Genomic DNA, 12428 nt, shown 5'->3' with positions numbered 1-12428 from the left:
GGGCGTGGCGCCAGGTAACTCGAGGAGGTGGCAGACCTTGAGAGTCGATGAAGCCCTCGCTCTGGACCACCAGGTAACTCAGAAGGGTGGAAGACCACAAGAGTCGAGGAAGCCCCCCGCTCTGGGCCCAGGCAAGCTTGAACACTTCCCTCCCCTGAAGCTAATGAGAAAACAATTGTGATTGGTTGCTGTGTTACACATTGCATATGCTGCTGTTTTTACTTTGTAAGTGTGTTATGCAAATAAAAACATCTTTTGCTTTAAAAAAAAATTACTCTCCTATAGCCATCTGGCCCAAACCTGTCACACTCTATATCCTATCCCTACCTTCCAGTGTATCTACCTCTCCTCCCAGTTTAGTGTCATCTGCAAACTTGCTGAAGGTGCAATCCACACCATCCTCCAGATCATTTATGAAGATATTGAACAAAACCGGCCCCAGGACCGATCCTTGGGGCACTCCACTTGATACCGGCTGCCAACTAGACATGGAGCCATTGATCACTACCCGTTGAGCCTGACAATCTAGCCAGCTTTCTATCCACCTTATAGTTCATTCATCTGGCACATATGACTTTAACTTGCTGGCAAGAATACTGTGGGAGACTGTGTCAAAAGCTTTGCTAAAGTCAAGGAACAACACGTCCACTGCTTTCCCCTCATCCAGAGAGCCAGTTATCTCATCATAGAAGGCAATTAGATTAGTCAGGCATGACTTGCCCTTGGTGAATCCATGCTGACTGTTCCTGATCTCTTTCCTCTCCTCTAAGTGCTTCAGAATTGATTCCTTGAGGACCTGCTCCATAATTTTTCCAGGGACTGAGGTGAGGCTGACTGGCCTGTAGTTCCCAGGATCCTCCTTCTTCCCTTTTTTAAACATGGACACTACATTAGCCTTTTTCTAGTCGTCTGGGACTTCCCCTGGTCACCATGAGTTTTCAAAGATAATGGCCAATGGCTCTGCAATCACATCCGCCAACTCCTTTAGCACTTTCGGATGCAGCGCATCCGGCCCCATGGAGTTGTGCTCGTCCAGCTTTTCTAAATAGTCCCGAACCACTTCTTTCTCCATGGAGGGCTGGCCACCTCCTCCCCATGCTGTGCTGCCCAGTGCAGTAATCTGGGAGCTGACCTTGTTTGTGAAGTTTAATACAATTAGGACTGGGCCCTAACTTGGATAATAGGACAAAGTAAATAACAAAACCATCTTTACAGAGGTAAAATTCATATTGCAGCAAATGGGAGTTTTGTGTCAGAAACAACTACGGGAGAGGGCCCAATACCATTGAAAGGACTGAAATAAAATATTACTGACAGGTACTCCAGAGTTAAACCTGAAATGTTCACCATGTGCTTTGTAAACATGCTAGTGAATATCAATTAAAAACTATTAAACAAAACAAAATATTTTCCAGAAGTAAATATGTTGAAATATCTGTTTTCTTCCTGAGCGTAACATACTTAGTTATGTGGTTAGCCCTCTAGCCTTTCCTGTATTTATTATTTTTTACAAAGACCAATGCAATCACATAGAAGAAAAAGCTTGTAGATGCACTTTTCAGTGTCTTCAAACAAAGGGCGGGGGGGGCCTCAGAAATCAGGAAATCTTTAAAAATTCCATTTACTATTTATAAAATCCTGGAAACCTCAACATGCCTTTGAAGCACATGGAAAAAACAAAACAATTTCATACACTGTAAATTCCTTTAAAAAAAGCTGATATTAATCTTCACAGTTTTCATCTTTCAGAAATATTTTTAGTATACAGTACTTTCAGTATTGCTTGCTGTATGTTTGTGTCTTTTTATTGTGTTTTTAATCTGAATGATAAATTACAAGATGAACAAATATTGTAAAATTAATTAATTTAGTGCCTGTTGTGACAAGATAGTCTGGTGGGTCCTGCGCTTTTCTTGGCAGGGAGCTAAGATGCCACCCCTTGCCCCTGTTCTTGATCATCATTGGTCCCGCTAGGGGCCCAGGAAGGTGGTAAAGGAGGAAAGCGGTCAAGGGGTCTGGGTTTGTTCCTCACTCTGAGCTCCAGCCCCTCTCAACCCCTGTGGGTTCTTACCCTCTTCCCCCTTGGGTGGGGTACCTGCAGTCCTTAGATGCTGGGGAAGGGAGTCTCCCTCCCCTACTGGGGCAGGGTCCCCCTTACTTCAATTTTCTGATTTTTCAGGTCTTACAGCACACCTCCAAGCCTCCGCCTCCGCCTCCTCTGTCTGCCTGAAGCAGGGGGTTTTATTAGGTTCCTAATAGGGCCTTACTTGACTGCAGGTAATCCAATTAACCTGCAGCCACCTTGCCTAGTCTACAGGGAACCACGCCTTAATTAGCCTTGAGTTTATATATTTTCCCTCTAGCACTCCCCAATGCTCCCTGGCTCTCCTGTATCACACTGTACATTTTAGATCAAAACTATTTTCATGCTTCCAACAAATTTCTGCAGGCAAGTGCTGAAGTTTGCAGGATAGATTTCCAACTCTTTTTATTCTGTGGCCTCTTTTGTATAAGAGACAACTCTCATTATCCACTTCCTCACCTTAATTTGCTACTGTTTAAATCACAAAATGCTTAATTCTATATTCTACCAGGAAGTGCATTAAGGACCGCTGGTAAGCCATGGACATCAGTTTAAAAAGTTCTGCATGATAATGTCAATTAATACGTATGCCTTTTCATATCAGTGAATATACTAACAATTAATTTACAGCAAACATTTCCAGTTCTACAGTAAATAAAGTAGTGAGAGCTTTGGGGAATGGATTGTATCTTTATATATGTTTGAACCATGTTTACCACAATGGGATCCTGATCCTGACTGGCACTCTGGATGCTGCAGTAAGATAAACACTAAACCATATAATAGTAATAATAATAATAATAATACTTATACACTGTACGATTGTAATATTCATTTAAAGAATGACATAGAATTAAAACAATAGAACCATATGGAAATTAATATATTCAAAAACAGAAATCCATATAATGTTGAATATAGAAAAATACAGTGATGCACAGGATAGTCCTTTTTGTGATTAAAAATGTGGAAGGTCTGTTGACATTAATTTGATCTCATGAAAGTTGTAATGCATGTTTTCAATGAAATAATATTTATTACAATTCTATAGTGATTTTCATTTGATAACCTCAAAGTGCTATACAAATGCTAACAAATTAGGCCTTACAACGCTTTTTGTGAGGTAGGTAACAGCTATATAGGAATCACTTTGCACATCACACCGAAACACAGCCTCCTCTGAAATGGACACCAGCTGTTTAACAGCACCAAATATAACTTATTAATTTGTAGAGAAAATATCATTTAAAAAATTATTTGTGGTAGGCTCCGATGTATTGAAAGACTGGTTATCTTACTGATTTTTCTGAAGAATAGTATAATTTAAAACTAAAGCTTAATAGTATAAAATGTATGTGTGATCTTCCCCTCTGGTATTATCTGGACCGGTTATCTGCTAGGCCACTCCAATCCTTGACTCTGGGAGCCAGCCTGACCCTGCTCTGCTGTGAGAACCCACACTCATGGGCTGTTCATGCACAGCCTCTGGCAAGTAAGCTGCTCCCAGCTACTTGCAAGCGAATGACACTAGCCAATATCTCCGGTCCCAGACACAACCTGGGAACCTCCATCTTGCAGTGTCCAGTTATGCCCGCTGGACACTGCAAGCTTATATAAGTTTGTCAATTTAACAAAGAAATTGATATGTACCAGGCTTGTTCTCCCAAGGGGAGTCTAACCCGATTTTAAGTGATTATAAGTCAAAGCATAACAAGTCAGATTTGCTCAAATGAAATAAAAGCAAAATGCATTCTAAGCTGATCTTAACACTTTCAATGCCCTTACAAACTTAGATGGTTCTCACCACAGGCTGGCTGCTCTTCAGCCAGGCTCTCCCCTTTGATCAGCGCTTCAGTCACTTCGTGGTGTGGTGTCTGTAGATGTAGGTGGAAGAGAGAAGAAGAACATGGCAAATGTCTCTTCCTTTTATTGTGTCCTTTCTTCCTTCTTGGCTTTGCCCTCTCCCCCATTCAGAGTCAAGTGAGCATTATTGAGTCTCTCCAAGCAAGGCTGAGCAAATCCTCTGGTGTGGCTTCATGCAGGTGAGTATTGCATTGTAGCTCCCTTGCTGGACAATGGTTGTTGATGGGTTGATTGATACCCCACCCGAGTGTTGGTTACTTTCCTTGCTGTTGCCACTGGGGAGCTAATATCTGGCTGATTCCCGCAATTTACAGCATGTTTTAGTGACAACCATACTACGCAATTCTTATAACTTCATATGCATTAATGATATACATACATAGATAGAGAAATGACTTTTAGCAGATTATAACCTTTCCTGATACCTTACAAGGCATGCTTTATATGTAAGATCACAATGATAGAATGAATGAATATGGGGTTACAGCATGCTTCCTCAAGGTACAGAATGTCACAGTATGCAAGCACGCCTACCTTACCACACAATCAATAGAAGGCTGGAGATTAACATCAATGCTTATACTAGATCTTACAGGACTGAGTAATAAAAAAGGAATAGGTATGTAGAAACACAACCATATCATCATCTAATTGTAACACTTATAAGGTCCAAATTCTGCCCTCGGCTATGCACATATAACTCCTATTGACTTCAAAGGACCCATTTCATGATTGTATCTTATGTGGTCGTTTTGACTAGTGCAAAATGCTATCCTAACAGAATGGTAGCAGTTTACATCCACTTGGTTCTGATGTAACTGACTACATAAGGTGCAGGGCACCAGAGAACTGGGCCCCTAAGCATCTGATATTCAGAGGTGCAACAGGCCTACAGCTCCAACTGAAATCCAGTAAGTACTGAGTCATCAGAACTTCTGAAAATCAAGCCCTTAAGGTGTTTTAAGGTGGGCCTGGAAAACCTGGGGCACACTTAGTCAATGACCAATTTTAGAAATGTGGCTATGTTTTTGGGATAAGCTGCTGCAGAATGATGGGAAAGTAACATTTTTCATTTGGCTTAATTATTGCCTGGCCAGTTTTGTGCAAATATTTGTAACCCATTAAACAGCAGAAACAGTACTGCAGTCCAGAGTGGCAGAGAAAAAAGATTAAGATCTCTTCGGATGACTATAATTATGTTCTTTACCTGTACATTTACATGTAGTGCTTTATATAGAAAGAAGATAATTTACAGTCATCTCAAAAGATCTTAATATTTTTCCTCTGTCCCTCTAGACTACAATACTATTTCTAAAGTTATCCATCACAATCCAATTAAAATCCTTTTAAGATGGATTTCTACTGATCATTTTACTCCCCTTTGGCTCTGAATTTTTAAAAATAACCAATATGTAAAGTCCTTTCCAGGTCCATGTAAACATAAGTTAGCAACTCTCACACTTTAAAATGTGCATTGATTTGACCTGCTTTTAACAAAAGCACTGAGTGAGCCTTCTGGATACATTTGTTGTTTCTTTCTTTTGCACTGTTTATCTTGTAGAAAAAAAGTATATAAACACAACTCCCCCTTCTTGTTACCAGAACAGAGCATCAAAGCTATGTTCTGCAAGGACCTCATCATGAGTCAAAGGAATGTATTCGTGAAGAGGACAGAAAAGGAGACAAATAAATTAAACAGGAAATGTGTGCTTGTATGTATCTTTTTTGTGTGTGTGTGTGAGTGTAACTGTCTGTCTCTCTGAGTGTCAGTCACTTATGTAAAAGAGCAGAAAAAAGAGTTTGGTTTATTAGGAGAGGGGAAAGAAAAAGTAAGTGGTGTCCTCTTTCAAGGGTAGTCCATTCCCTGCATTATACAGGGGTCTCCATCATCTAGTCATCTCCTATCCTCCTGCCATAGGATAGTTGCCTCCTATATCTTCAGCTTTGCAAGGATTTCAGCTTTTCAGTCTCTCTGTAATGCTAATCTAATTGCCTTCTATGATGAGATAACTGGCTCTGTGAATGAGGGGAAAGCAGTGGACATGTTGTTCCTTGACTTTAGCAAAGCTTTTGACACGGTCTCCCACAGTATTCTTGCCAGCAAGTTAAAGAAGTATGGGCTGGATGAATGGACTATAAGGTGGATAGAAAGCTGGCTAGATTGTCGGGCTCAACGGATAGTGATCAATGGCTCCATGTCTAGTTGGCAGCCGGTGTCTAGCGGAGTGCCCCAAGGGTCAGTCCTGGGGCCGGTTTTGTTCAATATCTTCATAAATGATCTGGAGGATGGCGTGGATTGCACCCTCAACAAGTTTGCAGATGACACTAAACTGGGAGGAGTGGTAGATACGCTGGAGGGTAGGGATAGGATACAGAGGGACCTAGACAAATTAGAGGATTGGGCCAAAAGAAATCTGATGAGGTTCAACAAGGACAAGTGCAGAGTCCTGCACTTAGGACGGAAGAATCCCATGCACCGCTACAGACTAGGGACCGAATGGCTAGGCAGCAGTTCTGCAGAAAAGGACCTAGGGGTTACAGTGGATGAGAAGCTGGATATGAGTCAACAGCGTGCTGTTGCTGCCAAGAAGGCCAATGGCAATTTGGGATGGATAAGTAGGGGCACTGCCAGCAGATCAAGGGACATGATCGTTCCCCTCTATTCGACATTGGTGAGGCCTCATCTGGAGTACTGTGTCCAGTTTTGGGCCCCACACTACAAGAAGGATGTGGAAAAATTGGAGAGAGTCCAGAGAAGGTCAACAAAAATTATTAGGGGTCTGGAACACATGACTTATGAGGAGAGGCTGAGGGAACTGGGATTGTTTAGTCCGCAGAAGTGAAGAATGAGGGAGGATTTGATAGCTGCTTTCAACTACCTGAAAGGGATTCCATAGAGGATGGATCTAGACTATTCTCAGTGGTAGCAGATGACAGAACGAGGAGTAATGGTCTCAAGTTGCAATGGGGGAGGTTTAGGTTGGATATTAGGAAAAACTTTTTCACTAGGAGGGTGGTGAAACACTGGAATGCGTTACCTAGGGAGGTGGTGGAATCTCCTTCCTTAGAAGTTTTTAAGGTCAGGCTTGGTAAAGCCCTGACTGGGATGATTTAGTTGGCGATTGGTCCTGCTTTGAGCAGGGGGTTGGACTAGATGACCTCCTGAGGTCCCTTCCAACCCTGATATTCTATGATTCAGCACTAGCTTTAAAGCCAATAAAGAGGTATACTTTCTCATATTTGGAAGTGATATGGGTGTGGTATAATGATGGTCAACTTTTCAGACTTTCTGTAATACTTTCTGTCCCTGAACAGCAATAGCAGGAAAATCCTGCTCTGCTCCTACAGTTTCGGGATGGAGCATCATCTGTGGGGATGGTGCAGGGAAGTCTGGTTAGCATGCAAGAGATATTAGGGACAGGAGCATAGTTGTTACAGATGGAATTTTGGGAGAACTTGACAACCAAACTCTAACAAGTCTATACTGAACACATGCTACCTGGGATGTTTCAAAGGCTTATAACTTGCCAAACTTGGCTAATTTTTCATGGGCACTGCACATCCCTGACACCAGGCTGACCTCCCTGCCAAATTTCAAGTTCTTGCTCCAAAGCATGGAAGCTTTAGAGATTTCCAAAAAAATTCTTATACACAGTTCTTTAACTTGGGCAAAATATTTTCCTAAACTCATTCTTGGAAATAGATGAACCTTTTCCACCCTCCTTCCCACCCACCCCCGTCCGCTCTCCCCACCCCTCCAAAATTAGACACCTGGCAAGGAAAATTTCAGCCCAAACAGTTAAATTTTGGCAAAGTAATAAGTAATTTTAAAAAAGGGTCTTAGAATGGGAAGTATTGGGCAATGATAACTATAGGCATCACTACTTATACTGCCTGTAACATACATAAGAACATAAGTAGGGCCCTACCAAATTCACAATCCATTTGGTCAATTTCACAATAATAGGACTTAATAAATCATAAATTTCACTATTTCAGCTATTTAAATCTGATATTTCACAGTCTGGTAATTGTTGGGGTCCTGACCCAAAAAGGAGTTGTGGGGAGGGGTCACAAGGTTATTGTAGGGCGGGTTGTGGTACTGCTACCCTTACTTCTGCACTGCTGCTGGCAGTGTTACTGCCTTCAGAGCTGGGCAGCTGGAGCGTGGCGGCTGTTGGCCGGAGTGCCCAGATCAGAAAGCAAAGCCGCTGCCAGAAGCAGCACAGAACTAAAGATGGCATGGTATGGTACTGCCACCTTACTTATGTGCTGCTGCCTGGGCCCTCAGTCAGCAGTCGCCACTCTCCAGCCACCCAGCTCGAATGAAGGCAGCAATGCAGAAGTAAGGGTGGCACGGTCTGGTATTGCCACCCTTACTTCTGCGCTGCTGCTGGCTGGGCGCTGCCTTCAGAGCTGGGTGCCCGGCCAGCAGCCACTGCTCTCCGGCTACCCAGCTCTGAAGGCAACGCATAAATAAGGGTGGCAATATCACAACCCCACAAAAATAACCTTGTGACCCCCCTACAACTCCCTTTTTGGTCGGGACCCCCAATTTGAGAAACGCTGGTCCCCGCCGTGAAATCTGTATAGTACAGGGTAAAAGCACACAAAACACCAGACTTCATGGGGGTGGGGGAGACCAGAGTTCATGGTCCATGATGTGTTTTTCATGGCCGGGCCCTAAACATAAGCATGAGATTGTATCCCCAACCATCTTGGCTAATAGCTATTGATTAACCTGTCCTCCATGAACTTATCTAATTCTTCTTTGAACCAGGTTATACTTTTGGCCTTCACAATATCCCCTGACAATGAGTTCCACAGCTTCACGGTGCGCTGTGTGAAGAAGGACTTCCTTTTGTTTGTTTTAAACCTGTTGTCTATTAATTTCATGAGGCATAGGTGCCAACTCTGTGGGTGCTCCAGTCCTTGAGCACCCACGGAAAAAAATTAGTGGGTGCTCAGCACCCACTGGCAGCTAGCTCCTCCCTCTCCCCCTCCAGTGCCTCCTGCCTGGCAGCGGACCTGCCAATCAGCTCCTCCGTCCTCCCTCCCAGCGCTTCTCATCCATCCCGGATCAGCTGTTCCGTGGCATGCAGAAAGTGCTGGAAGGAGCAGAGACAGGGCACGCTCGGGGGAGGGATCAGAACTGGGCAGAAAGAGGCGGGGTGGGGGTGAGGGCTTGGGGAAGGGGTAGAGTGGGGGTAGGGCCTGGGCCAAAGCAGGGGTTCAGCACCCCCAAAGCAAGGAGGAAGCCGGCACCTGTGTCAAGAGGAGTCCCCTGGTTCTTGTGTTCTGGGAAGGGGTAGTAACAGGACTGTCCCTAGACAGTGTGGTGCCCTACGCAGCCCCTCCCCACCGGGGGGGAGCTGGCCCCAGCCCTCCATGCAGGGGGGGCTATGCCCAAAGTCTGTGGGGGGCAGGAGCAGGCTTGGGGCATTGGGGGCAGAGGGGAACCACCCGCCAGCACTCACCAATGGTGCGGAACGGGCTGGGTCCAGGTCACTCCACTTCCTGCCATCCAGTGAGTGTGGGATCAGGCCCGAGCCCTGCTGCAGTCCCCCAAGCCATAGCTCAGGGGAAGGCATGGAGTGAGGGCGGGGCTGGGGCGGAGGCTATGGGGAAGGGGTGGAGTGGGCGTGGGGCCGGAGTGGGGGCAGCTTTCCTGGCCGGTATCCTCCCTTAGGCATCTCTTTTCTAAACTGAACAGTTTAGTCTTTTTAATCTCTCCTAGAATCATTGAATATCAGAGTTGGAAGGGACCTCTGGAGGTCATCTAGTCCAACCCCCTGTCGAGAGCAGGACCAATCCCCAACTATATCATCCCAGTCAGGGCTTTGCCAAGCCTGACCTTAAAAACTTCTAAGGAAGGGGATTTCACCACCTCCCTAGGTAACGCATTCCAGTGTTTCACCACCCTCCTAGTGAAAAAGTTTTTCCTAATATCCAACCTAAATCTCCCCCACTGCAACTTGAGACCATTACTCCTTGTCCTGTCATCTGCTATCACTGAGAATAGTCTAGATCCATCCTCTTTGGATCCACCTTTCAGGTAGTTAAAAGCAGCTATCAAATCCCCCCTCATTCTTCTCTTCCATAGACTAAACAATCCCAGTTCCCTCAGCCTCTCCTCATAACTCATGTGTTCCAGACCCCTAATCATTTTTGTTGCCCTTCGCTGGACTCTCTCCAATTTTTCCACATCCTTCTTGTAGTGTGGGGCCCAAAACTGGACACAGTACACAGTACTGGACACATAGAGGGGAACGATCACGTCCCTCGATCTGCTGGCAATGCCCCTACTTATACATCCCAAATTGCCATTGGCCTTCTTGGCAACAAGGGCACACTGTTGACTCATATTCAGCTTCTCATCCACTGTAACCTCTAGGTCCTTTTCTGCAGAACTGCTGCCTAGCCATTCAGTCCTTAGTCTGTAGCGGTGCATGGGATTCTTCCGTCTTAAGTGCAGGACTCTGCACTTGTCCTTGTTGAACCTCATCAGATTTCTTTTGGCCCAGTCCTCCAATTTGTCTAGGTCCCTCTGTATCCTATCCCTACCCTCCAGCGTATCTACCACTCCTCCCAGTTTAGTGTCATCTGCAAACTTGTTGAGGGTGCAATCCACACCATCCTCCAGATCATTTATGAAGATATTAAACAAAACTGGCCCCAGGACTGACCCTTGGGGCACTCCGCTAGATACCGGCTGCCAACTAGACATGGAGCCATTGATCACTACCCATTGAGCCCGACAATCTAGCCAACTTTCTACCCACCTTGTAGTGCATCCATCCAGCCCATACTTCTTTAAATTGCTGACAAGAATACTGTGGGAGACCGTGTCAAAAGCTTTGCTAAAGTCAAGGAATAACACGTCCACTGCTTTCCCTTCATCCACAGAACCAGTTATCTCATCATAGAAGGCAATTAGATTAGTCAGGCATGACTTGCCCTTGGTGAATCCATGCTGACTGTTCCTGATCTCTTTCCTCTCCTCTAAGTGCTTCAGAATTGATTCCTTGAGGACATGCTCCATGATTTTTCCGGGGACTGAGGTGAGGCTGACTGGCCTGTAGTTCCCAGGATCCTCCTCCTTCCCTTTTTTAAAGATGGGCACTACATTAGCCTTTTTCCAGTCTTCCGGGACTTCCCCTGATCGCCATGAGTTTTCAAAGATAATGGCCAATGGCTCTGCAATCACATCCGCCATTTCCTTTAGCACTCTCGGATGCAACGCATCCGGCCCCATGGACTTGTGCACGTCCAGCTTTTCTAAATAGTCCCGAACTACTTTCTTCACAGAAGGCTGGTCACCTCCTCCCCATGCTGTGCTGCCCAGTGCAGTAGTCTGGGAGCTGACCTTGTTCGTGAAGACAGAGGCAAAAAAAGCATTGAGTACATTAGCTTTTTCCACATCCTCTGTCACTAGGTTGCCTCCCTCATTCAGTAAGGGGCCCACACTTTTCTTGGCTTTCTTCTTCTTGCCAACATACCTGAAGAAACACTTCTTGTTACTCTTAACATCTCTCGCTAGCTGCAACTCCAGGTGTCATTTAGCCTTCCTGATTTCACTCCTACATGCCCGAGCAATATTTTTATACTCATCCCTGGTCATTTGTCCAATCTTCCACTTCTTGTAAGCTTCTTTTTTGTGTTTAAGATCAGCAAGGATTTCACTGTTAAGCCAAGCTGGTCGCCTGCCATATTTACTATTCTTTCTACACATCGGGATGGTTTGTCCCTGTAACCTCAATAACAATTCTTTAAAATACAGCCATCTCTTCTGGACTCCTTTCCCCCTCATGTTATTCTCCCAGGGGATCCTGCCCATCAGTTCCCGGAGGGAGTCAAAGTCTGCTTTTCTGAAGTCCAGGGTCCATATTCTGCTGCTTTCCTTTCTTCCTTGTGTCAGAATCCTGAAGTTGACCATCTCATGGTCACTGCCTCCCAGGTTCCCATCCACTTTTGCTTCCCCTACTAATTCTTCCCGGTTTGTGAGCAGCAGGTCAAGAAGAGCTCTGCCTCTAGTTGGTTCCTCCAGCACTTGCACCAGGAAATTGTCCCCTACAGTTTCCAAAAAGCTTCCTGGATTGTCTGTGCACCGCTGTATTGCTCTCCCAGCAGACATCAGGATGTTTGAAGTCGCCCATGAGAACCAGGGCATGCGATCTAGTAGCTTCTGCGAGTTGGCGGAAGAAAGCCTCGTCCACCTCATCCCCCTGGTCTGGTGGTCTATAGCAGACTCCCACCATGACATCGCCCTTGTTACTCACGCTTCTAAACTTAATTCAGAGACTAATCCTAATATGGAAGAGATTATTTTTACCTCCTCTTCATTTTTGTTACCCTTCTCTGTGCTTTTTCCAATTCTAATAAATCTTTTTTGAGATGGGGCAACCAGAACTGCACACAGTATTCAACATGGGGACCATCCATGGATTTACATAGTGGTATAATAGTATTTACTGTTTTATTA

The sequence above is a fragment of the Caretta caretta genome, chromosome 1 (genome assembly GCF_965140235.1).
Source record: "Caretta caretta isolate rCarCar2 chromosome 1, rCarCar1.hap1, whole genome shotgun sequence".
NCBI classification, from domain to species: Eukaryota; Metazoa; Chordata; order Testudines; family Cheloniidae; genus Caretta; species Caretta caretta.
The sequence above is the reverse complement of the archived record's forward strand: the minus strand, read 5'-3'. Positions refer to the sequence as shown.